Here is a 24,607-nt window from a genome sequence, read left to right as displayed (position 1 = left end):
TCATCACTGGGATGAGGTAAATTAAGTTTTCTTCTCAGAAAAGGTTCTTTTACGAATTATCAAAGGCAACTCTGTGCCAGTAGCTAGAGTCAGCCTTCTGCTAAACCACCTTTCACTTGCTTATCATCTTACCAGGTTTAACAATAACAGGAACTCTCCTTTCTCATTTGTCTTCCACATAACTGATTTCATGTAGTAAACCCTGCGTGGGCATTGGTTATTGAGGTTCCAGAACATAAACATCTCTGGCTCTGCCACGTGATAGCCATTATAGCCTAAGTGTTGCCTCAGGCAAGATACACATTTATTGAAGACAGGGAGTTAGGTTCTGTTCCAACAAGTCATCAAAAGAACTACTGTGACTACGGACTTAAGTCAGAAATTGCCAGATTCTTATGGAGAGAAACATATTTAAACATTTACAAACTGAATTACGTTCTGGAAATGACTAAATCTAAAACTCAATTTGTACACACAAAGTGAGAATTTAAAAATGTAAAAGCTCATTATATGGGTCATTACTGTATACATTTTCCTCTAATACAGTCTAATTTCTAGCTTGGGTTTGAAGTACATTATTTGTAGTATATGTTCAGAAAAAATTCAGACTACAAGGAGTTAAATTGAAGTGTTAGCATAAAGAACATTTTCATATCATTTAAATACATAAGAAAATATATATTCTATTTTTAGAATGTAGAAGTCAGTTTAAAATTAAAATGTCTATGAAATATAAGATCTTACAGGTTTTCTTTGATTTGCTAAATGAGTTATTTTTAATAACTATGAAAACTTATTAAGCTTTAGTGGTTCAAACTAGAAACCCTCTGAGAGACAGATAAATATATATATATATATATATATATATATATATATTTCACATTAGAGTGAAAGCAAGTATAATATTAGTCAAAGAAAATCAACTTTCAAAATATACAATTGTGAAGTTCCATGTGCATTTTTATGTGCATATAAAGGTCTGTGAAACTGACAGTTGCTCAGTCGTGTCCGACACTTTGTGACCCCCATGGATTATACAGTCCATCTTCTCCAGGCCAGAATATTGGAGAGGGTAGCCATTTCCTTCTCCAGGGGATCTTCCCAACCAGGAGATTAAACTCAAGTCTCCTGCATTGCAGGCAGATTCTTTACCAGCTGAGCCACTAGGGAAGCCCATTTATATAAACATGCATATATACATATGAAGAATATAATGAGGAAAGTAAAGAATAAAATATACAAGGAGACTAAGGGTACCTTGTGAAAGTCGCTCAGTCGTGTCCGACTCTTTGTGACCCCATGGACTATACATGGGGTATATGGAACTTTCTGGGTCAGAATACTGGAGTGAGTAGCCTTTCCCTTCTCCAGGGGACCGTGGAAGTAAGTTTTTAGAAAACTAAAAGTAGTTTCACACACACAAAAACAGATTTTTAATTTGCTTGGGGTTGGTGCACTGGGACAACTCAGAGGGATGGTACCGGGAGGGAGGAGGGAAGAGGGTTTAGGATGGGGAACACGTGTATACCTGTGGCGGATTCATGTTGATATATGGCAAAACCAATACAATATTGTAAAGTTAAAAAATAAAATAAAATAAAAAACTAAAAAAAAATTAAAAAAATAAAATAATTAAAAATCAGTGTAGTTTTTTTTTTCTCTCTCTTTTTACAAAATTTGGATTATAGAAGCTTAAAATATTCAGCACTTGGTTCAAAATAAAAGACTACTATTAACATTATTACTTAAGGAAGAGTCAGCAGCAGCTTCAAATAGAAAGTATAGAATATTACAGTACTCCCCACCTTTTAGGAAGAAAGCAGCACTCAGAAATCCCTGAGCAATTGCTGTAGACCAATATGAGGAAGGTACTTAGTGGATGGAAGCAGTGTCAGGCTTTATTTTTTTGGGCTCCCAAATCACTGCAGATGGTGATTTCAGCCATGACATTAAAAGACGCTTACTCCTTGGAAGGAAAATTATGACCAACCTAGACAGCATATTAAACAGCAGAGACATTACTTTGCCAACAAAGGTCCATCTAGTCAAGGCTATGGTTTTTCAGTAGTCATGTATGGATGTGAGAGTTGGACTGCGAAGAAAGCTGAGCGCAGAAGAATTGATGCTTTAGAACTGTGGTGTTGGAGAAGACTCTTGAGAGTCCCTTGGACGCAAGGAGATCCAACCAGTCCATCCTAAAGAAAATCAACTCTGAATATTCATTGGAAGGGCTGATGCTAAAGCTGAAACTCCAATACTTTGGCCACCTCAAGTGAAGAGTTGACTCATTGGAAAAGACCCTGATGCTGGAAGGGATTGGGGGCAGGAGGAGAAGGGGATGACAGAGGATGAGATGGCTGGATGGCATCACCAACTCGATGGACATGGGTTTGTGTAAACTCCAGGAGTTGGTGAGGGACAGGGAGGCCTGGCGTGCTGTGATTCATGGGGTCACAAAGAGTCAGACACGACTGGGCAACTGAACTGAACTGAATTGAAGAATCATAAAAGGAAATATAGAAAGGAGGAATTTTTCATCCTGTATAAGTATAGGAATTGGAGCAAAAGCATTAATAACTTCTTGGATATCATGGACATCTTTCTGCTTTTGACCAATTCTCCTCCAGTAAATCTAAATAGGGCTTCCCTCATAGCTCAGTTGGTAAAGAATCCACCTGCAATGCAGGAGACCCCGGTTTGATGTAGTTAAGGCGCCTGAGCTACTGGTAATGGCTGCTTTGCCGCCTCCTGTGCCGATCAGTATCATTGATGAAGCAGTTCTCAGATTGCACAATGAGGGACTTCACTTTCTTGATAAGCTTAGGATTTGAATTGAGCCTGTTGTGATAGGGACTGCCTGCTGCTGTAACACATCCTTCTTTATTTCTTGCAGCCACCCAAGGAGGGACAAGACTTCTCCAGGCAGTACAGAGCAGAAAGATGGAGTGTCAACATACAGATAATGATGAATATAGAAGTATAAATAGGTATCATGTTTTTCCAAGGAAGGTTTTAGGAAGCTTAGAGAGACAGGGTTCAGTTTGTAAATGAGTATGAAAATCATTAGTGAGACATTACAGAATATATGCCTAGAATGTTAACAGTGGTTATTTTAATGGAATATGACTACAGAAGATGTCTCTATTTACTTTTTAATCATGTCTTTCTTTCAGTATAAATGTTATTGCTTTTCATGTATTGCTTTTTAGTTCTCTTCTTGCCTTTTAAGAAAAGTGTTATTTTGACCAAAACATAGGAAGAGGTTGGAGAAGGATGAAAATTAAATGAACACCAAAGGTTTTACATGTCATTCTAAGAGTGCCACAGATCTGTCTCTGGGTTTCTAGACACTAGCAAAGGAAAAAAAAATGTAATAATTTTAGTTATGTGTATTTAATAATTAAGACAATCGCTGATCAGAAAGTTGAAACCTATTTTAGGCCTCACAAGACAAAGAAAAATATTTCTCAGTGAGGTCCTTCAAGGTTGTATTGTAATAAATCTTTTTAACAACTTTCCTTTGTTAGAAAGTAACATGATTATTTTTTTCTTCAAGAACTTCTCAATGTGTAGCTACTCCACAGATGTGGTAATTCCCACCAATTCCCTGAGGACATGAGCTGATGCCACTGTGCACTTGGTATGCCTATACAATGAAAAGGCAAAAGTCCTTAGAGAATGTTTTGTAAAACCAAATTTTAATATGTATTTCTGAATAAAGATCAGATATTACTGTTTTCTGAAGAGGATTTGAACATAGATATTTTTCACTAAAGCCCCAACTGCATGATTTAGCAGTCAACCTAAACAAATGACTCATTGAAAGGTGTCCAGAGAGGACTCATGCATCATTTCAGTTCAGTTCAGTTCAGTCGCTCAGTCGTGTTCGACTCTTTGCGACCCCATGAATCACAGCACGCCAGGCCTGATGCATAGATATCAAAAACATACAAATCCAAGAAATACATGAGGAGAACAAATGTTTTCCCAGAAATAAAGTGATCTATTTCATACAGATAATATTAGAAGACCAGGGATGCACACTCCAATCCATAAATACTAAATCCTTTGTATCTTGGATACATATATAAGGATAATTATACTACAGGTCTGTTTTGAGCTTCACATATTCTAATAAAATATCCAATGACTATCTAACCTTAAGAAGTTGAAGTCTTGCTGAAATTTCTAAATAAGAAAATGCATACTTCTAGAAACAATTAATGAGATTCATTACTGCAAAGATATATTAATTAAGCTAGTTAAATGCTAGAAGATATTCTATGTACTGACTGACGATCATGATCTTTGGAATAGCTGAGTCAATCATTCCCAGTTTATCATTAAGGCTGCTATTTGTTAACCTATATGAAATCAATAATATTTACCATTCTGACCCCTCCAAGTGGGTATTTTATGGAGTTCAACTGAATATTAATAATTCATGACAACAAAATTATTTCCTGTGTTCCTGGGAGAATGCCTGTCTTTATTCTTTATATCAGAAGTTAGAATCCAGACACTAAGTATACATACATACACACATAAAATTGATTCCTTTTTATCATGGAAATAGAGTGCACTTTGGTTATTGGCATTCTGGCATACTTCATTTTGTTTGCAAGAGCTTCAGTCTCCAGAGGTGGAGTTTATAACCTAAGCTAAGTCAGTAAGCACTGGCCATGATGATTGGTTGGCTCAGAGACAGGCATGTGATATAGATGGTCTAAACAGAGGGGATTAGGGACTTTTAGGGAAATGCTATGAATATTAATTTAGAACCATATGTATCATGTAGAGTAGATAGCATAAATTGAGATCATGAGGGAAGCCTGCCTTAAAATATAGCTATCACCAATGAAATCAAAGCTGACAGTTTGTAAAATCACTAAGCCCTTGGATCAAGCCTTTCCTGAAGCCTAAAGAAGAATTCTAGACTTTCAGATTCATATGTAATTAAACTTATAAATTTAGATAAGTCAGATTCATAAGTCAATAAAATTACTTTCTTTATGCTAATTTGAGTTGTATTTTGTTACTTTCACTGTAATGACTCTTAACACATATGTGAAGGTACTCATAGATAGGAATGTGTTTATAGATAATCATTACAAAATCACACATAAAGATTGCATATTATTCAAATTTTTGGTAAATTAATCATATTCTTTTATTTTAAAAGTGTTTATATTCAAAATCATATATAAATATGTGTATGAATTTATTGTCTTCTTCCAGAGAATATGCTCAATAATATGTAAAAATTTTAATACGACCAGTGGTGATGAGTGCTAGTAATTGAAGAGAAGAGGAACTATATTGACCTTACATAGTTCAAAGACTCACAGCTCCTCAGTTACCTTGAAGAAGAGGAAACCTTCCTCATTCTTAATGAAGCAAAAGTCATGTGAGCCATTAATTATATTCCAAGACAGAAGTACCTCTGCTACCAGCTTCCCTATTCTTGATATATGAATCTCAATGTCCAAACAAACAGAAGAACTCTATATTTGAAAAGTTTTCAGAGGAGCTAGGGGTCAGAGATAAAAGCATTTGAAGTGAGAAATAGATATAACCATTAAAGAAGGAGAATCAAATAGCGTGATTCAGTTTGGTCTATGAAGAAAAAAATACAAACAGTGACAGGAGCTATTGGAGGGGCACTGAATGTAATCTCTATGATGACATTTGTAATCTCAAGATTTTGAGAGGGAGAGTTTTGTGTGTGAAATATATGAGCAGGAAAGAAAAAAAAAGAGAGAGAAATAGAGCAAGAGAGAGAAGCATTAGAGTGTTTTGCTGTTGATGAAACAATTTTAAAAATATCACCTCATTTTGGTCTTGCAACAAACCCACACAGGGTGAAGGGCAATTATTATCACCCTCATTTTAGAAATGATGAAATGTAGGTTGATGTCCTCTGTGGCTAAATGACTTTAGTACAACTAAATAGTAAATGGTGGGCTTTAGATTATATTTCAGATCTTCTGACTGTAACTCCTCAGAAGTTTTATACCAATTTCACACTATAATATGCCACTCATAAACCACAAATAAGTATTCAGTCTAAATAGTTGCTAATACAATTTCAAACAGAAAAGTTTTGAATATTTGGTCACATCCTAGTCTAACACATTCCAGGTGTATTGCTTGGCTCTGATATATCTATTTACTTTATTTCAGAAAATATTTTCTCAATAAATTTATCAGATTTATTATTATTGGAAATAAAATAATTATAATTTGGCTAAAATCATCTTTTGAAAATTCTTATAAAATACTTAAGAATTCCTAGAGTTGTTTCTGTGTGAATCTTTAAAACTTCTCTAAATCCTCTGATACCCCTTCACTTCCTACATGAAAGGGAGAAAAGCCAAATAGCTATTTACCCTATATACTCTAGAAAAAGCAGGGGCCATTCGATCCATTTGTGTGTCACAAAATATAAATGGAAAAACCTCACTGGTGTAAAGTTTGATTCTGGAAATATATGATTCTGGAAAGTTTGGCTTTCCCCCAGTAAAGAGTCATTACATTTGGTGCATCTTTTCTCTTCTTGCTTGAAGTTTGGGTACAACATCTGCAAAGGCAGGAGTCATCAATTCTGAAATATCCAGATAATGCTTTTTTTCTCTTTTTTCTGGTCCTAGAAACCCCTAAAACAACTTAAAGCATGCTAAGTATGCTTTATGTCACAACTTAGAACAGACAATGTCAACAGCATCATTAGGTAATATATGCATATGCATCATACACATTTACCTGAGGGCAGGTGGGTACCCATTAATCAAGGAATAAATGTGTGTTCACCATGCTAATATCCTTCAGGGGCAGGGCAGTTTTGTTGGATTAAATATCTTGGTGATGCAGACTTACTTTTCAGTCTTACACATTCCCATCTTGAATATTTGCTGCAAAAGCAACTTGCTTTCCCTAGTGCCATCACCTTTCCCTTGTTTCTGCCCTTCCACCTAGCAACATTGCTTTCTCATCACCCTATCTTCTGTAACACTGTCTGTTGAAGTCTAGGTATAATCCCTCAACCTTAACTGAAACAGTATCTCTTATACAGATGCTTGCCTGATATCTGTGACCAAACTATTTTCTCCTTTTAATCTCCTTGTTTCACTGCTCATGAAGCATTTGTATCACATATTTTAATTTTTGTGGGTGTACTAGTTTTATTTCCTGCCCTCTGCAAAATTATCACCATCACTCCCGGTAGAACACAAAGCTACTGGAGGGCAGGAAGAGTATGTGGTTATTTTTAATTACTAATGTGATTTTCTTTAGCTACCCAGTACATGGAACAGATCCTGATATTGGAGTGATATTGGTGTGATACCCATGAGTACCAAGGTTGATCAGTTGATTTTGCTGTAAAAAATAATTGCCTTCATTGGGTCTTTCTATACTGCTACATACTTGTCAAAAATTATAGTCAGAAAAGATGATGAGTTATCTCCTTGAATCTAAACTTTTAGAGAGTTTGGTTTTTATAAATATAAATGGTTCTCAAGAATAAAGATTTCCCAAGAGCACCCATCCATATCATTAACAGGGTTAACAAATTACTGCACACAGGCCAAATCTATCCCACTGGTTCTGTTGGCAATGAGGTACTGGAACCCATGCAGTTGATGTATGATCTAAGGCCGCTGTTGTACTACAAAGACTGAGTAATTACCCCAGAGACTAATATATATATTGGTGACTTCCCTGGTGGCTCAGATGGTAAAGCATCTGCTACACAGATGAACAGGAAGACCCGGGTTCAATCCCTGGGTCAGGAAGATCCCCTGGAGAAGGAAATAACAACCCACTCCAGTACTCTTGCCTGGAAAATCCCATGGACGGAGGAGCCTGCTAGGCTACAGTCCATGGGGTTGCAAAGAGTCGGACACAACTGAGTGACTGAGTGTGTGTGTATGCACACACACACACACATACATACGTATCCCACAAAGTCACAGATGTTTAGTATCTGGCCCTTTGAAATGCTTACTAAATCTTGTTATTAAATTGGTCAAAAGCAACAGTTATTCAAATTGTTAGGTCAAATAAGTTACAGAAATAAAATTAAATAATTTTCTTAAAACAGATCTCCTCAGAGCCTGTGATTCCTATTACATGTTACATTCATTCCTGTTATGCTTTACTAATTTTCATGTTCCCCAATATTCTTGATCACTGGAAATTTTTAATGAACTGCATCTCATGCCTAGTTACCTGAAGATCACCAGGTTGGCCAATTGTTGCTTTAGTGAATTGTGTGGAAAAAAAAGAAAAAGAAAAACTGAATTGCAGTTTCTCCTTTAAAGTATTGCCCTCTTTTGATAATATTTAACTCTCTGTGAATTGAGATATTATTCTAGTGATTTTCTCTTATACAATTAAGCCCCTTAGCAAACTGACCCATGGTAAAAAGACCACTTAATCTTCTTTCAGGTAAAAGTAACAACGTACCTTGTACTATAAACAAATAAGGCAGTAATTATCTCAGTTATGTGGGTAATTAACATCAAAACAACAGCAAACGTACTTGAGGGGAAATTTTACAATCACAGATTTAAAATTACTTGTGTGTGTTAGTTGGTTACCCATATCTCTTTGCAACCTAATGGTCTGGGGCCTGCCAGGCTCCACTGTCCATAGAATTTTCAAGGCAAAAATACTCGAGTGGATTGCCATTTTCTCCTCCAGAGGATCTTCCTGACCCAGCGGTTGAACCCAGGTATCCTGCATTGAAGGTAGATGCTATGCTGTCTGAGCCACCAGGGAAGCCCAATTACTTAAAAGGAGATGGGAGGGAGGTTCAAAAGAGAGAGGATATATTTATACCTATGGCTGATTCATGTTGAGGTTTGACAGAAAACAACAAAATTCTGTAAAACAATTATCCTTATACTAAAAAATAAGTTAATTTTTAAAAAATGGACATGTGAGCAAAAAAAAAAATCTAATATATATTGAGCCAGTAATACGTAATACCAGGTTTAGGCACATTAATATGATTTATTACACAATTAATAAGCCAACTTGATGTAGAAACTACTTTCTATATTTTCTGATTAGTTCTTACATTACTGCTTTGTTCAGTTCTTCCCTTAAGAAAATACAGTTTGCCTCATTTATATTCCTTTAGACATTTTTCCTTCAATTTAAGTAAATATGTTGATCATGTAAAAAGGTGCTAACTCAAAATATATTATTTTCCCAAAGGCTTAAAAATGTGTAGTTTACTTATTTCATTTGTTTAACCTAATACGTGATATAAACATAATTATAATTAAGTTGACACACTCATACTCCAAAGAGATCATCTAGGATTATCTCACAAAGGTAAATTCAGTATATAAAGATCCATAGCCTCAGATGTATAAATAATGCAACTCATTTACTATAACCCCAAATGCCTTCTGATTATCAGAGGAGAGACAGCACAGTGTAGTAGAACCTATTCTGATTTTGGAGTCAGACTCCAGTTTGAAACTGTGTCCCTTTGTTCTTCCAACTTCATTTTTTAAGTGGGCAAAAGTCTTCTGACAAGTAAAGCCTGAGTACTTTGGCACTCGGTATTAAATGAAGTACACAGGGAACTTTATCCCACAGTTTGGCAGTGGAACAGATTTCACCTATTTCTCATAAAGTCCCTTCATTGATGGTCTCTAAGATATTCTCTTTGTTCCAAGTTTGTTTCCTTGTCCTATTAGTACAATTGAAAACACTATTAGTAATACCTATAAATGGAATATGTCCTTGAATACCTTACCTGCTAAGTGTATTTACTTAATAATTATAAAATTACTTGTAATATATAAATAAGATATACACAGTGCTTTAAGATAAAAAATAAATAATAAAATCTGAGCATAGGCAAGGTAACAGCTTATCAAACAAGTAGTTGAAACACATTTCGAGGAAGGTTTTGAAAAATTACTAAAGTCCTTTTCAACTTGATTGTATTCCTGGTAATTTGCTGCAGAAGAGTGCCAAAAGTGTTATCAGTTACCCAAGGAAATAAACAAATATTCTTTACAGTAAAGTCAGGACACATGTATGTGTGCACATGTGCACACACCCACTCACACACACACACTCTCTCTCTCTCTCACACACACACACACACACACAAAGAATTTCCCTAAAATCTCAAAAAGGGAAAATTAAAATGTTCTATATTTTTAAGGATAATCTTTTTATATATAAACAGAACTATAATGGCCTCATCCTTATTTATTATTCAATATTTGAACACACTTCTACCATACAAGTTAGGTAGAGAGAGGACATGAAAAATACTTATTCTCATGCTTCATGGAATTTATTATACTGAAAGGTAGGGAACTGAGACTGACTGCATATTACAGTGTTTGTGCTAGAAACTGACGCTGCTCTAAGAATAGCTGCCTATCTCTACCTACGCACATATGCAAACACATGACTTTGCATGTTAATATATGCTAATAATTGAAATAATAATCTATATACACATTTTCTTGGAATAGAGAGAAAATTCATTGGCATTTATCCTGGACTACAAATAGCAAGAAACTTCAGAACAGCAAACTAGTCTTTTCAATGATTATTTTCAAGATTTTATGAAGTCATTAACAAAATGAAAATTAATTTTTTTAAATGTGAAAATGTATCATCCGAAATATATGGTTCCACAGAAATGTAAATATACTTGTATGAGGAATAACGCTATTGTTGGAATTATAAGGTCTCATGTACATTTAAATATACTTACAGACATATCTTATGTATACACAAAAGTTCCTAAAGCAGCACTTTTATTTTTATTTTTTCCATGGTTCCACAGTTTTGTTATTTTTTTAAATTTTATTTTATTTTTAAACCCCAAACACTTTATTAGCTTTGCCAAACATCAAAACGAATCCTCCACAGGTATACATGTGCTCCCCATCTTGAACCCTCCTCCCTCCTCCCTCCCCACACCATCCCTCTAGGTCGTCCCAGTGCACCAGCCCCAAGCATCCAGTATCGTGCATCGAACCTGGACTGGCAACTCATTTCATACATGATATTACACATGTTTCAATGCCATTCTCCCAAATCTTCCCTCTCCCTCTCCCACAGAGTCCATAAGACTGTTCTATACATCAGTGTCTCTTTTGCTGTCTTGTACACAGGGTTATTGTTACCATCTTTCTAAATTCAGCACTTTTAAAACTTAAGATTTTCTAACAAATGAATTCATAATTACTGACAAGAGAAAATTATTTCAACTCTCTATTTTCAAAATTCTATAAATTCTCCTACTAAATGGCTTTTAATGTCACATTTATAATTTTATAGTAAAATTATAACATTGCAAATTTGTTGCTATTGTTAATCTTTTAAGTATTGAGGTAGCAAACATTCATGGAGTGCCTACTATGCCCCAGCAATAAGATAGATGCTATAAATACAATGGTGGACAAGAGAGACAGGTTCTCTATCTTTCAGTAATCCACATTCTGCTAGGAGTGAGAGGATTTCAGTAATACACAGGCATGTGTATACAGACAATTTATTTCATGAATTGCAGATTCATGTATTTCTTCTTTAAAAACATTTGTTTTTCTAAATCATCACATTCTACTTTTTTTTAATTTTATTTTATTTTTAAACTTTACATAATTGTATTAGTTTTGTCAAATATCAAAATGAATCTGCACAGGTATACATGTGTTCCCCATCCTGAACCCTCCTCCCTCCTCCCTCTCCATACCATCCCTCTGGGTCGTCCCAGTGCACTAGCCCCAAGCATCCAGTAAGGTCTTTAAATGTAAGTTTCATCCACTGCTATCTCAATTTGAAAGAAATTGTCTATTTCTTTACCTATTTCCATAAGTTTCTATCTCTGGTTCTATTTCCACAGATTTAAAATATTATTAGACCACAAAATATACTTCTCCTTGCTTTCACTGAAGCTATTATTAGCCAAATTTCATCTTAATTCCTATTTTGTTACTCTAAACTCTCAAAAGCCATTTCTTCTACAATCAAAGCACAAGCTTCACTTCAAAAATACATAAAAGAAAATTGATTTTCATCCTGAAAATGTCAAACTTCTGCCTATAATACTCAGCTATGGTTTTCTGAAACAGCAAAGTTCAAAAAGAGCCATCGATCTGATGGCCCTTTGACACATGATGATGGATTCAATGTGTCTACTACCGTACTGCCAGAATGTCCTCCAAGAGAATGAGACAATCAATGAAGAAAAAAAAAATCTAAACTGGCTGAATGCTTGCTTGTTTTAAACAAATTAAAAGAAAAATACTGGTTTTTCACTTCCTCTGGGGAAAGAGTTTTATAAACTCTATTAACTTGTTTCTCTCTTTCTGGCTTTGATGAATCAGATAATGCCTAAAAGTTAAACTCTGTATATAGATAATGAACTTAAAATATAGCTGCTATGTATTGTTCTTCTCCAAAAGAGAAGGAAAATATGAAATTTTAAGAAAAAACATAAACATTACTCACCCTTGTGTCTTGTCTTTCTCTCATTCAGTGATCCTGGCAACTTCAACTGTGTCTAGTGAATAATGCTTCCATTTTCCTATAGGATAGAGTTATTGATCAGTGACACATCAAAGCAAAGACTTTATTCAGATACAGAACATAGGAGCAATTCATTTTCTTATAGATTATACTTAGGCTTACAATGAATTAATGCAAATTCTGAAAAGTACATTGTGTAGTCATAACTTAAGTTTTGGAAGCGTCACACTTCTGATTGAAAACTTAACTCTCAGAATGCATACCAACACAGAAGCTCCATAAATGTTCTTTACTTGAAAAACAAAATTTCACTCTCATCTGCAAATTTTATGCCATGTAACCAGAGTCCTAACAAGGAAGCCCAGTATAAATTCTCCTTTAGTGACACTAAAAATATGGTTTTTATGGTATGGTAAATAGATGCAGGAAAATTAAGAACAACTATATAGATTGAAGATTATTTTTGAGTATAGCAAGTTTAGTTTTAAGAATGTTATAGAATACTGTTATTTCCTTTAGGTTCACAAATTTTGTACCTATGCTTTATGAAAGATGAAATGGATGATTTTATGTTAATGTAATGAAAACTTCTAAGACATTTTAGCTACTGTCATTACTGCTACTAAATTTTAATCTTCCTCAAAATTGAAGACTTTGTATTAATTATTCACAGTTCTTACAGTTCTGTTAGCACTGCATTGAGTGTGTGTGTGTGTGTGTGTATATATATATATATATATATATATATATATATAGCAGGAAATACAGACACACATAAATAGAAACAGCTATAGTTTGTTTGAAACACCTGAACATGTTCCCTTGAAATTCTGAAGTTAGATATGAGGTTGAAAAATGCTCTTAATTTATAAAGCACAAAAATAATGATTTGTTTCTCAAAACTAAACTTTGCTTGTGAACTACTGAATAAGTAGAGATAAATACATAAAAATTACATTTTAAAATAGTACTTCTAAAATAAGCTACATTAAATAGCAGAAGGTAAATAACATGCAAAAGGAGATATTTTTTATAAAAATTTAGAGCATACAACTGAAATTTTTAAAATATTGTGTTTACATGAACATATTAAAATTTGTATATAAAGTAAAAATTAAGAATGCATAAAAGAATATTATATTTCTTTAGGAACTAGGGAATAAATAACTTTAAGGAAAAAAATTAAGATAATTTCAATTTTTTAAAAATTAGATCAGATCAGATCAGTCGCTCAGTCGTGTCCGACTCTTTGTGACCCCATGAATCGCAGCACACCAGGCCTCCCTGTCCATCACCAATTCCCGGAGTTCACTGAGACTCATGTCCACCGAGTCAGTGATGCCATCCAGCCATCTCATCCTCTGTCGTTCCCTTCTCCTCCTGCCCCCAATCCCCCCCAGCATCACAGTCTTTTCCAATGAGTCAACTCTTCACATGAGGCGGCCAAAGTACTGGAGTTTCAGCTTTAGCATCAGTCCTTCCAAAGAAACCCCAGGGCTGATCTCCTTCAGAATGGACTGGTTGGATCTCCTTGCAGTCCAAGGGACTCTCAAGAGTCTTCTCCAACACCACAGTTCAAAAGCATCAATTCTTCGGCACTCAGCCTTCTTCACAGTCCAACTCTCACATCCATACATGACCACAGGAAAAACCATAGCCTTGACTAGACGAACCTTTGTTGGCAGAGTAATGTCTCTGCTTTTGAATATGCTGACTAGGTTGGTCATAACTTTCCTTCCAAGGAGTAAGCGTCTTTTAATTTCATGGCTGCAGTCACCATCTGCAGTGATTTTGGAGCCCAGAAAAATAAAGTTTGACACTGTTTCCACTGTTTCCCCATCTATTTCCCATGAAGTGAAGGGACCGGATGCCATGATCTTCGTTTTTTGAATGTTGAGCTTTAAGCCAACTTTTTCACTCTCCTCTTTCACCTTCATCAAGAGGCTTTTTAGTTCCTCTTCATTTTCTGCCATAAGGGTGGTGTCATCTGCATATCTGAGGTTATTGATATTTCTCCCGGCAATCTGGATTCCAGCTTGTGTTTCTTCCAGTCCAGCATTTCTCATGATGTACTCTGCATATAAGTTAAATAAACAGGGTGACAATATACAGCCTTGATGTATTCCTTTCCCTATTGGAAGCAGTCTGTTTTTCCATGTCCAGTTCTAACTGTTGCTTCCTGACCTGCATACAGATTTCTGAAGAGGCAGATCAGGTGGTCTGGTATTCCCATCTCTTTCAGAATTTTCCACAGTTTATTGTGATCCACACAGTCAAAGGCTTTGGCATAGTCAATAAAGCAGAAATAGATGTTTTTCTGGAACTCTCTTGCTTTTTCCATGATCCAGCGGATGTTGGCAATTTGTTCTCTGGTTCCTCTGCCTTGTCTAAAACCGGCTTGGCCACCCGAAAGTTCACGGTTCACGTATTGCTGAAGCCTGGCTTGGAGAATTTTGAACATTACTTTACTAGCGTGTGAGATGAATGCAATTGTGTGGTAGTTTGAGCATTCTTTGGCATTGCCTTTCTTTGGGATTGGAACGAAAACTGACCTTTTCCAGTCCTGTGGCCACTGCTGAGTTTTCCAAATTTGCTGGCATATTGAGTGCAGCACTTTCACAGCATCAGCTTTCAGGATTTGAAATAGCTCAACTGGAATTCCATCACTTCCACTAGCTTTGTTCGTAGTGATGCTTTCCAAGGTCCACTTGATTTCACATTCCAGAATGTCTGGCTGTAGGTCAGTGATCACACCATCCTGATTATCTGGGTCATGAAGATCTTTTTTGTACAGTTCTTCTGTGTATTCTTGCCACCTCTTCTTAATATCTTCTGCTTCTGTTAGGTCCATACCATTTCTGTCCTTTATTGAGCCCATCTTTGCATGAAATGTTTCTTTGGTATCTCTGATTTCTTGAAGAGATCTCTAGTCTTTCCCATTGCAGTATGTTAATCTATGTTTTCACAATGAAATATAAGCTTAACACCAATATATAAAACATATCAGTTGAATCTTTGTAGTCAGATTATAGATGGGGTTTCTTAGGGTCTTCAAAATTTATACCTGCACCTGCCAAGCCCACTTTGGTCCCTTGGAAGTATCTGTGATATTTTTGTATGGCTCTATGGCCTCATGGCGGAGAAGGTAATGGCACCCCACTCCAGTTCTCTTGCCTGGAAAATCCCATGGATGGAGGAGCCTGGTAGGCTCCAGTCCGTGGGGTCGCTAAGAGTTGGACATGACTGAGTGACTTCACTTTCACTTTTCACTTTCATGCATTGGAGAAGGAAATGGCAACCCACTCCAGTGTTCTTGCCTGGACAATCCCAGGGACGGGGGAGCCTGATGGGCTGCCGTCCATGGGGTCACACAGAGTTGGACATGACTGAAGTGACTTAGCAGCAGCAGCAGCAGCAGCATGGCCTCATGGAATGTATTTTGGAAACTCCTGACATAGATAATTTCTTAACAGACTTTAATAAAAGCTCTAAAAAGGATATGCCACTTTATCTTTTTTAATCAACAATGACTGTACTAAAAGGACAAATATTATAGTGATTTCCTTAATGTATGTAGGCTCTGAGTACAATGCCATACATGAAAAATGACTCAGGTTTTCCCTAGGAAGTTGCCATTCACTTCTGAATAGCGCTAAACCCTCAATTAATCCCAATCTAAATAAATCACATTTCACTGTACTTTGGGTCTATTTGGCAATACAGTGGGGTTGCTCAGGGGTTTCTGAGTAGTGATTATACATTATAAAGTATAAAAGAAAGTGAAGAAGGTTTGAAAATTAATATTTAAGGTATTGAATGCCTTAAATGGAGACAACATGGAGACAACAGTTGAATGAAACGGAAAATTTGAACCATTTTAGCAAATATAAATATATATAACAAATTCAATTTTGTTTGATTGTGCCTATATGTTATCATTATGCTTTCAAAGGTGAAATAATTACTTAAAATTTCCATTTAATACTTATATCATCAGTCCTAGTTTTGAGAAGTTATAAATCAGAGCTTATATCCAGAGTGCAGTTTTTCAAACAATAATTTCTACATTTACTAAAATTAAGAGGTATAAAACGGTGACATGTAAGGTTAGTAGCAGCTCCTGAGGTATTTCATTTATCATGACTATAAAAAAAATTAAAACCTAATTTCCTAGATTGATACTTTGATAATACCTCCTCTAGAAGTGTGTGTTCAGTTCAGTTCAGTTCAGTTCAGTCACTCAGTCATGTCTGACTCTTTGCAACCCCATGGACTGCAGCACTCCAAGCTTGCCTGTCCATCACCAACTCCCTGAGCTTACTCAAACTCTTGTCCGTCGAGTCGGTGATGCCATCTAAACATCTCAACCTTTGTTGCCCCCTTCTCCTCCTGCCTTCAATCTTTTCCCCAGCATTAGGTTCTTTTCCAGTGAGTTTCCAGTAGCATATTGAATAGCTACCGACCTGGGGAGTTCATCTTTCAGTGTGCTATCTTTTTGCCTTTCCATACTGTTCATGGGGTTCTCAAGGCAAGAATCCTGAAGTGGTTGTCATTCCCTTCTTCAGTAGACCACATTTTGTCAGAACTCTCCACCATGACCCATCCATCTCGGGTGGCCCTACACAGCATGGCTCATAGTTTCATTGGGGTTGACAAGGCTGTGGTCCATGTGATCAGTTTGTATTATCTTTCTGTGATTGTGGTTTTCATTCTGTCTGCCCTCTGATGGATAAGGATAAAAGGCTTAGAGGTCTATGTAGTATCAAGAGTAAACCCAAGCCTTTCTTCCTATTCTGGACTGCCTCAATATTAGCAAGAATAAGTAACATAAGCAGAGACTCTATTTACCACACACAACTCCACACAGCTCTTTGGAAACATGTTATCTAATGAACTCAAACTAATACTAGAATTACTATGAAAATTGTTTGCTTTTTAAAGTCTTATTCATGATTGGCCTCTGTAATGTCTGTGATGTAGTAATGTAGTATTCAATCAATGAAATAGTTTAACCGCATTTCAGCTCCTAAACAGTGCCATTAAATAAATGCACAACCATAGACACATTTATGGTGTGATCTAATTAAGCAACCACTCTACCTTGACAATACCTGAATAAGAAAGCTGTTTGATATTTATTAAGGTAAAAGACTGTTATGTTTCAAGAATGGAATTTCAATCTCTGAAAACTCCATTCACAATAGAGTGATACTTTGAATTCTGAATCCAATATAAACACTAAAGAAGTTAAAATTGATAAAAATACAAAAGTATGCATTGCTATTATTTCATTTTTTTTAATAATCATCACAACTACTCCATCCAGTTTCATAAAATCCCTTCATATTTTAAGTCATGATATAGTAAAGCAGAATCATACAGTGGAAGCCCACTTTACTGTTTGGCATTTGACAAAGTTCCCTATCAAACTATGCTCTCATTTATTGATTTATAAAGTCAGTATGTGGTACCTGACCATTTCTAACATGTTTTACAGATCTGTGATTCAAGACCATGTAGTTTTAAATGAGAAGTGGACACTGGCTTCAACTCAAGAATTAATAGCAGTCATTTGATAGTGAACATTTATGTGAATGAGGATTTGATTACTGATCTGGGAAAGGATGCTGTGCTCAGGATGTGGGATGGCTGAGTAGTGGTGATCTGTGTCACAAAATTGTCATATCTGAAGTGGATTTAACCAGAAAGAAGTTAAAGTAAGACTCTTTCAGTAATAGAAAATACCTCCTTGAATTCAAGTGATAAATCCATTTAAATTGGAAAACTATTTTGAATATTTCACTTCAAACCTTTTAGAGAACATAACAAATATTCCTGCTGGTTGTTATGAAATAGATTTCATGACCATTTACCTGCTTAATAACCTAGAGATTCTCAAAAATAAAATAAAATAAAAAGTTTTATATTGTATTCATTTTTCTTAAAAGCCCTTAAAAATTGTAGTTTCAGTGATATAAGAGATATAAGAAATATAAACCACCAGACTTCCCTGGTGGCTCAGTGATACAGAATCTGCCTTCAGTGTGGGATACTGGGGTTCAATCCTGGGTCAGAGAAGATCCTCTGGGGAAGGGAATGGCAACCCACTCCAGTACTGTTTTCTAGGAGAGAGGAGCCTAATGGGCTACAGTCCACTCTGACTCCACAAAGAGTCAGACACAACTTAGAGACTAAAAAACAACAAAGAAATATGTAATAGCTATTGTTAATCAGAAGAATAAATTTATATTTCAAACAAAAACACCACTGTATCATACAGAAGTTGAATAGATCAAAAGAAAATACATTTTTTTATGAAAAAAAATTCTTAGTCACTATATTTATCAAGGTCATTTTTAAACCTACATAAACATCTAATCAAAATATTATGATTTTTATTTTTTCAAGATAAAGCAAAAAACATGTTTAAATTAAGGAATGGTCTTTTATTTTTTAATAGTTTTAACTTAGTCAAAGATAAGCATAAAATTCTAGAAAAAGCTGTTAAGTGAACAGGGCTTTGTTTGTCATCAAAGTGATTAATATATGACTTTGTAGAAAGGTTAGTGACTATTTTGCATAACAAGATGCTCAATGAATGGCCACTTCAGGGTATTTGGATATTATAAATCATTACAATACCAGTTTGAAATCTAAAAGGCCTTCTAATACTCAGCATGCTACAATAACTCCATGAAATTATTTTTGGCATAGTTCAAGAGTGCACATCTCAGCATTACTTTTTCCTACTGAGAAAGCTCACATAGAACACATCATTTTTTAAATTACATTTTATAGAATATTTATGGTATTGTTAGAACATAACAAAAATTTAAAGGTGCAAAAAAGGAGAGATGGAGTTTATGTATATTAAAATAAAGGCATGATTTAAACATGTGTACTATTAGACATTTTTCTTTTGGATTGTCTTTGCATTAGAGAGAGCTTTTATTAGAAAAAAAGTATTGTTTTCTGCAAGATAGAAACTGCTTCACAAGTTCTAAAATCCTTTTAAACACAAAGATCTACAAAAATGATTTATCTTATGCAAACTTAAGTGAAAGTCAGCTGAGGCATATTTCAGAGATCACTCAGATTCCATTACATACTTTCTCACAAAAACAGCCATATAATTACATTTAACAAATTCTGAGGAAATGTAAGAATTCCTGTAGATAACAGATTATGCTTTGTAATTGGCAATTAAAAAATACTGTAGAATCCCTACATACTTTTTTAAGGTTTTTCTTTACCTCCAGTGGTCCAACGAATCTCTGCATTTAAATTGGCAAAGCCCAAGTAAAACCTTAGTATATTATGGGGGTAATATGACAAAATTGGAATCAACTTTGCTTCTCTGTTAAAAAGAAAATATGTTTGACTACATGAATGTGACTCTCTACTTCTTTAGGTGTCATATACATCATCAAGCATATTTTCTTTCTGATGCAGACAGCCAACTCATTGGAAAAGACCCTGGTGCTGAGGAAGACTGAGGGCAGAGGAGAAGGGGGCAACTGAGGATGACATGGTTGGATGGCATCACTGATTCAATGGACATAAACTCGGGTAAACTCCAGGAAATGGTGATGGACAGGGAAGCCTGGTGTGCTGCAGTCCACAGGGTCACAAAGAGCTGGACACCACTTGGCAACTAAACAACAATGTGTACGTCTATGTGTATGTAAGGGTGTGGGTGAAGGAGACTGCATATGAATATCTTTCCTAAGGATTATGATAACCATCCTTTATGGTTAGAAGACTGGCATTGATCCCTGGGTTGGGAAGATCCCCTGGAGAAAGGAATGGCAACCCATTCCAGTATGCTTGCCTGGAGAACTTCATGGACAGTAGAGACAGGTGGGCTACAGTCCATGGGGTCACAAAGAGTTGTACACAACTGAGTGACTAACCCTTCCACCTTAGGATATATTTTAGTATATTAGGATATATATTATCCTAATGACTAACAATGCCATCTATTGTTCTCCAACTTTCCGAGATTTAGCTAGTCTCATAGAAAAGCATAGCTAAATTCATAGGTAAAAATCATTAAACTAATTAAATAAGAGGCTGTTAGACTGAGATTGATACTGCTCTGACTCTGAGGCTGCCTATAAGCAAAACAAAATCTACTTCTGTGAATGCCTTGAGGTTATAAAATCAAACCCAAGGATAACCAATCACAAACAGCCAATGAAGCTTTAAGCTATAGCTAATCAATAAAGTCCTTACTTTGAATACATCTTTTCTCCATAAAATTCTGTCTTCAAACTCCCATTAATGGAATATTCCTAAGAATTTCCAGTTTGGTCTTGCCCTGTGTGAATCAACAAATGATCAAATAAACATTATTATTATTATTTAATTTTTATTTATTTTTATTTTAATATAAATTTATTTATTTAAATTGGAGGTTAATTACTTTACAATATTGTATTGGTTTTGCCATCCATCAAAATGAATCCGCCACAGATATACACGTGTTCCCCATCCTGAACCCCTCTCCGTCCTCTCTCCCCATACCATCCCTCTGGATCGTCCCAGTGCACCAGCCCCAAGCATCCAGTATCATGCATCGAACCTGGACTGGTGATTCATTTCATATATGATATTATACATGTTTCAATGTCATTCTCCCTAATCATCCCATCCTCTCCCTCTTCCACAGAGTCTAAAAGACTGTTCTATACATCTGTGTCTCTTTTGCTGTCTCGCTTACAGGGTTATTGTTACCATCTTTCTAAATTCCATAAACTTTTAAAAATTTTATTATGCTTCGTTTTATCTTTTTAAAAACTCACATGACATTTTTAAACTTGTATTTTTGAAATAGGTAAGTAGTTGAAGGTTCTAATAAGCTTGTTATTCTTATTGTTTTCTATCCATGAGTGCTGCAGTCCACAGGATCACAAAGAGTCGGACACCACTTGGCAACTGAATAACAATGTGTATGTCTATGTGTATGTAAGGATGTGGGTGAAGGATGTGTATGTAAGGATGTGACTGTATATATGAATATCTTTCTTAAAGGATTATGATAACCATCCTTTATGGTTATCTTAACATTAAACAATGTGCCTGCAATACAAGAGACTGGTGTTTGATCCTGGGTTGGGAAGATCCCAACTTTTATCTGATCTATAATGCTTTACATGTTAACAATATTGTATTGGTTGTATTTTTTGTAAATTTGCTTTCTCAGCTCATAGCATGCCTTTGGAGGTTGCAGAATGGCTCAAAATATGCCACTTTTGAGCTAAAGTCACACACACAGAAAAACTACAAATATACAAAGAACACTCTAACCTTTCTTCTTTTTCTAAAAAGCAGGAGATGAAATTTACATGTGAAAAAATACTCTCCCTGTTCCAGGAGAAACATAATATTCTTATTATTAATATCAACAGGAAACAAGCTGAAACCAAGGGAATACTCTATAAGGTGACATTGTTAAAATAATTCTTATTCTCTAAATTATGAGTTTGGGATTAACACAGACAAACTACTATATATAATATAGATAACAAGGACCTACTATATAGCATAGGGAACTCTATTCAACATCCTGTAGTAATCTACATGGGAAAATAATCTAAAAAATGAATGGATATATGTATATGTATAACTGAATCAATTTGCTGTTACACCCAAAACTAACATAACATTGTATATCAACTATAATATAAAATAAAAAAATTAAAAGCTACCAAATAATCCAGAAAAAAGTAAAGTTTATAATTTAAAAAACAAATTTTTATCTTCCTTTAGCCTCTCAACATGGTTTAGGTGGCTCAGGGTAAGAATCCACCTGCAGCGCAGAATGAGGATTCTATCTCTGGGTCAAGAAGATCCCCTGCAGAAGAAAATGGCAACCTACTCCAGTATACTTGGCTAGGTAGTGACATAGACAGAGGAGCCTGGCAGGCTATAGTCAATGGGCTCACAAAAGCATCAGACATGACTGAGTGACGAAATAACAAAATGGCTTTGTTACTTTTTCACATATGTTTCTCTTTGTTCAGCCTTCTATAAAGGCATATGAAATTTGTGCAGGAGAAAAACCCTAAGAGGACAGATGCAAAAATTTGCCTCCCCATACACTTACATCTTATACTATTTGACATAGTTATTAAATCATTATACACTGAAAATACTTGCATATATTTTTATTCCTTTAAACTGAAAATATATTTAGTGCAGACATCTGATGTTCACTTCTATTTATTTTTAAATTACAAAATTTAAACCAAATTGTCTAATCCACCTGAAATTGATTTTGATATAAAGTGTTAATGGGTCCAAAAGTATGAATTATTACATTCAAAATTTTATTTCACACTTTGCCATATAGTTTGCAAACTCATCATGGAAACCTTAACATCTAATTTTACAGATACATATATTGATCTTTGTTTGAAAAGTAGAATTTTATTCTCAAATCTTTACTAATGGAATATTACTGTGTAACTGCTCTTAACTACAATGACATTAAATCTACTATAAAATTGATACTTTTTATTTTAATTTTTACAGAGTACTTTCAGCTTGGTACATAGATGTGAAAGGTACTAACAATTCAAATTAAATACTGCCAGTCAAAATCTTTCAAATATCTAAATCTCAGGTAAGTTGTGTGGAAGACACAAAGAATCAGAGATGCAAATCCCTGTTCTTGGAAATTTTACTGTCATCCCCTTTTATAATCAGTAGGCTGCCCACATGTATTAATAATTATAATTTAAGGCAGACTACAATAAATTATCAGAACTTTGTCAACCACTGAAGAGAATCAGGGAGGGGAAAAGACAGGAAGAAGTCCTGAGACATCTTCAAAGAACACTGAGATGTTGGATAGGGCTCTGGCAGTTGATAAAAGTCACAAGAGAAGTAAAAAGTGAAAAAAGAGGGAATCAAGATTAATAAATACCCAAAGCAGGGAAATATGAGCCTTACAAATAATGTGGTTTCTCTTCAGCTGTACAAGTTGTAGAAAATTTGGGGGACAGATTGTGAAAGGCCTATCTGCAATGCCCCAAGAGCATGGATACTGTAACTTTGAGATAGATGTTAAGTTGATGGTTTCCAATAGGAGATAGGTTAGTATTAATCCAGGAAATTAAGCTATTAGCACAAGTTCATTATAAAAGGGGATGACAGTAGGAGACGATTGCATTCAATCCTGCACTTACTTGTTCGCCCATTCAGCAGCGATTTATAAGTACCTGCTGTGAACCAAGCATTGTTCTGAGTTTGCACCCACAGAAATTAATAGACTGCAATAACTTGGTAAGATTTATCTGTCATGCATGGGATGTGAAGATGTTTTTCTAATATGACAACAAAAATAACAAAAACACAAATAAACCATAAAACAGTAGACTGTAAATGTGGGTACACATTTATAAAATTAGTTTCATAGTAAAGCATGTTGAAAGTAAATCAAATGCCATGCTGAAAAAAAAATGTACAACTAATTTTTCAGTTCAAGGCTTCATTTCCCAAAAATACCAAAAACCCCATGGATGAATAAGACTACATCATAAACACATGGGGAATTATTCAAGTTTTTCTCACCCTGTCTTATAGTATTGATATAATGCCCTTCTCCACCCTTTCCGGGTACTTAACTTTTTTGTTTGTTTTTTGGTAAACATTCATATTAGAAAGAAATCAACCCTGAATATTTTTTGGAAGGACTGATGTTGAAGCTAAAGCTCCAATAATTTGGCCATCTGATGTGAAGAACTGGCGCACTGGAAAAGAGCCTGATGCTGGGAAAGATTGAAGGCAAAAGGAGAAGGGAGCAGCAGAGGGTGAGATGGTTAGGTAACATCACTGACTCAGTTTGAGCAAATTGACATGAATTTGAGCAAACTCTAGGAGATAGTGGAGGAGAGAGGAGCCTGAGGTGTTGCAGCTCTTGGGGTGTCACAAAAAGTCAGACAAGACTTAATGACTGAACAACAACAATTCATATAGCAATTATTCTTTTCTAAATTTATGTTAGCCCATGGGAAACTTTCTGTTACTTTAATGTTTCTGTTCATTGTTACAATGAAACATTATTGTGTAACTATTCTCAAGTAGTTAC

The 24,607-nt window shown here is 35.2% G+C and overlaps 1 protein-coding gene across 1 annotated transcript in view; it reads right to left on the bottom strand.

Annotated features, from left to right (window-relative positions):
- PCDH15 (protocadherin related 15) overlaps positions 1-24,607 on the bottom strand; it is a 1,792,715-nt gene that overhangs the window by 1,425,260 nt on the left and 342,848 nt on the right. The window contains exon 2 of the mRNA XM_055560763.1: positions 12,496-12,571. The gene's annotated coding sequence lies outside the window, so the exon portion shown is untranslated. The remainder of the gene's footprint in view (positions 1-12,495; positions 12,572-24,607) is intronic.

This window comes from Bubalus kerabau, chromosome 22 (genome assembly GCF_029407905.1).
Source record: "Bubalus kerabau isolate K-KA32 ecotype Philippines breed swamp buffalo chromosome 22, PCC_UOA_SB_1v2, whole genome shotgun sequence".
Taxonomy (NCBI): Eukaryota; Metazoa; Chordata; class Mammalia; order Artiodactyla; family Bovidae; genus Bubalus; species Bubalus kerabau.
This window is presented reverse-complemented; position numbering and strand designations above follow the sequence as displayed.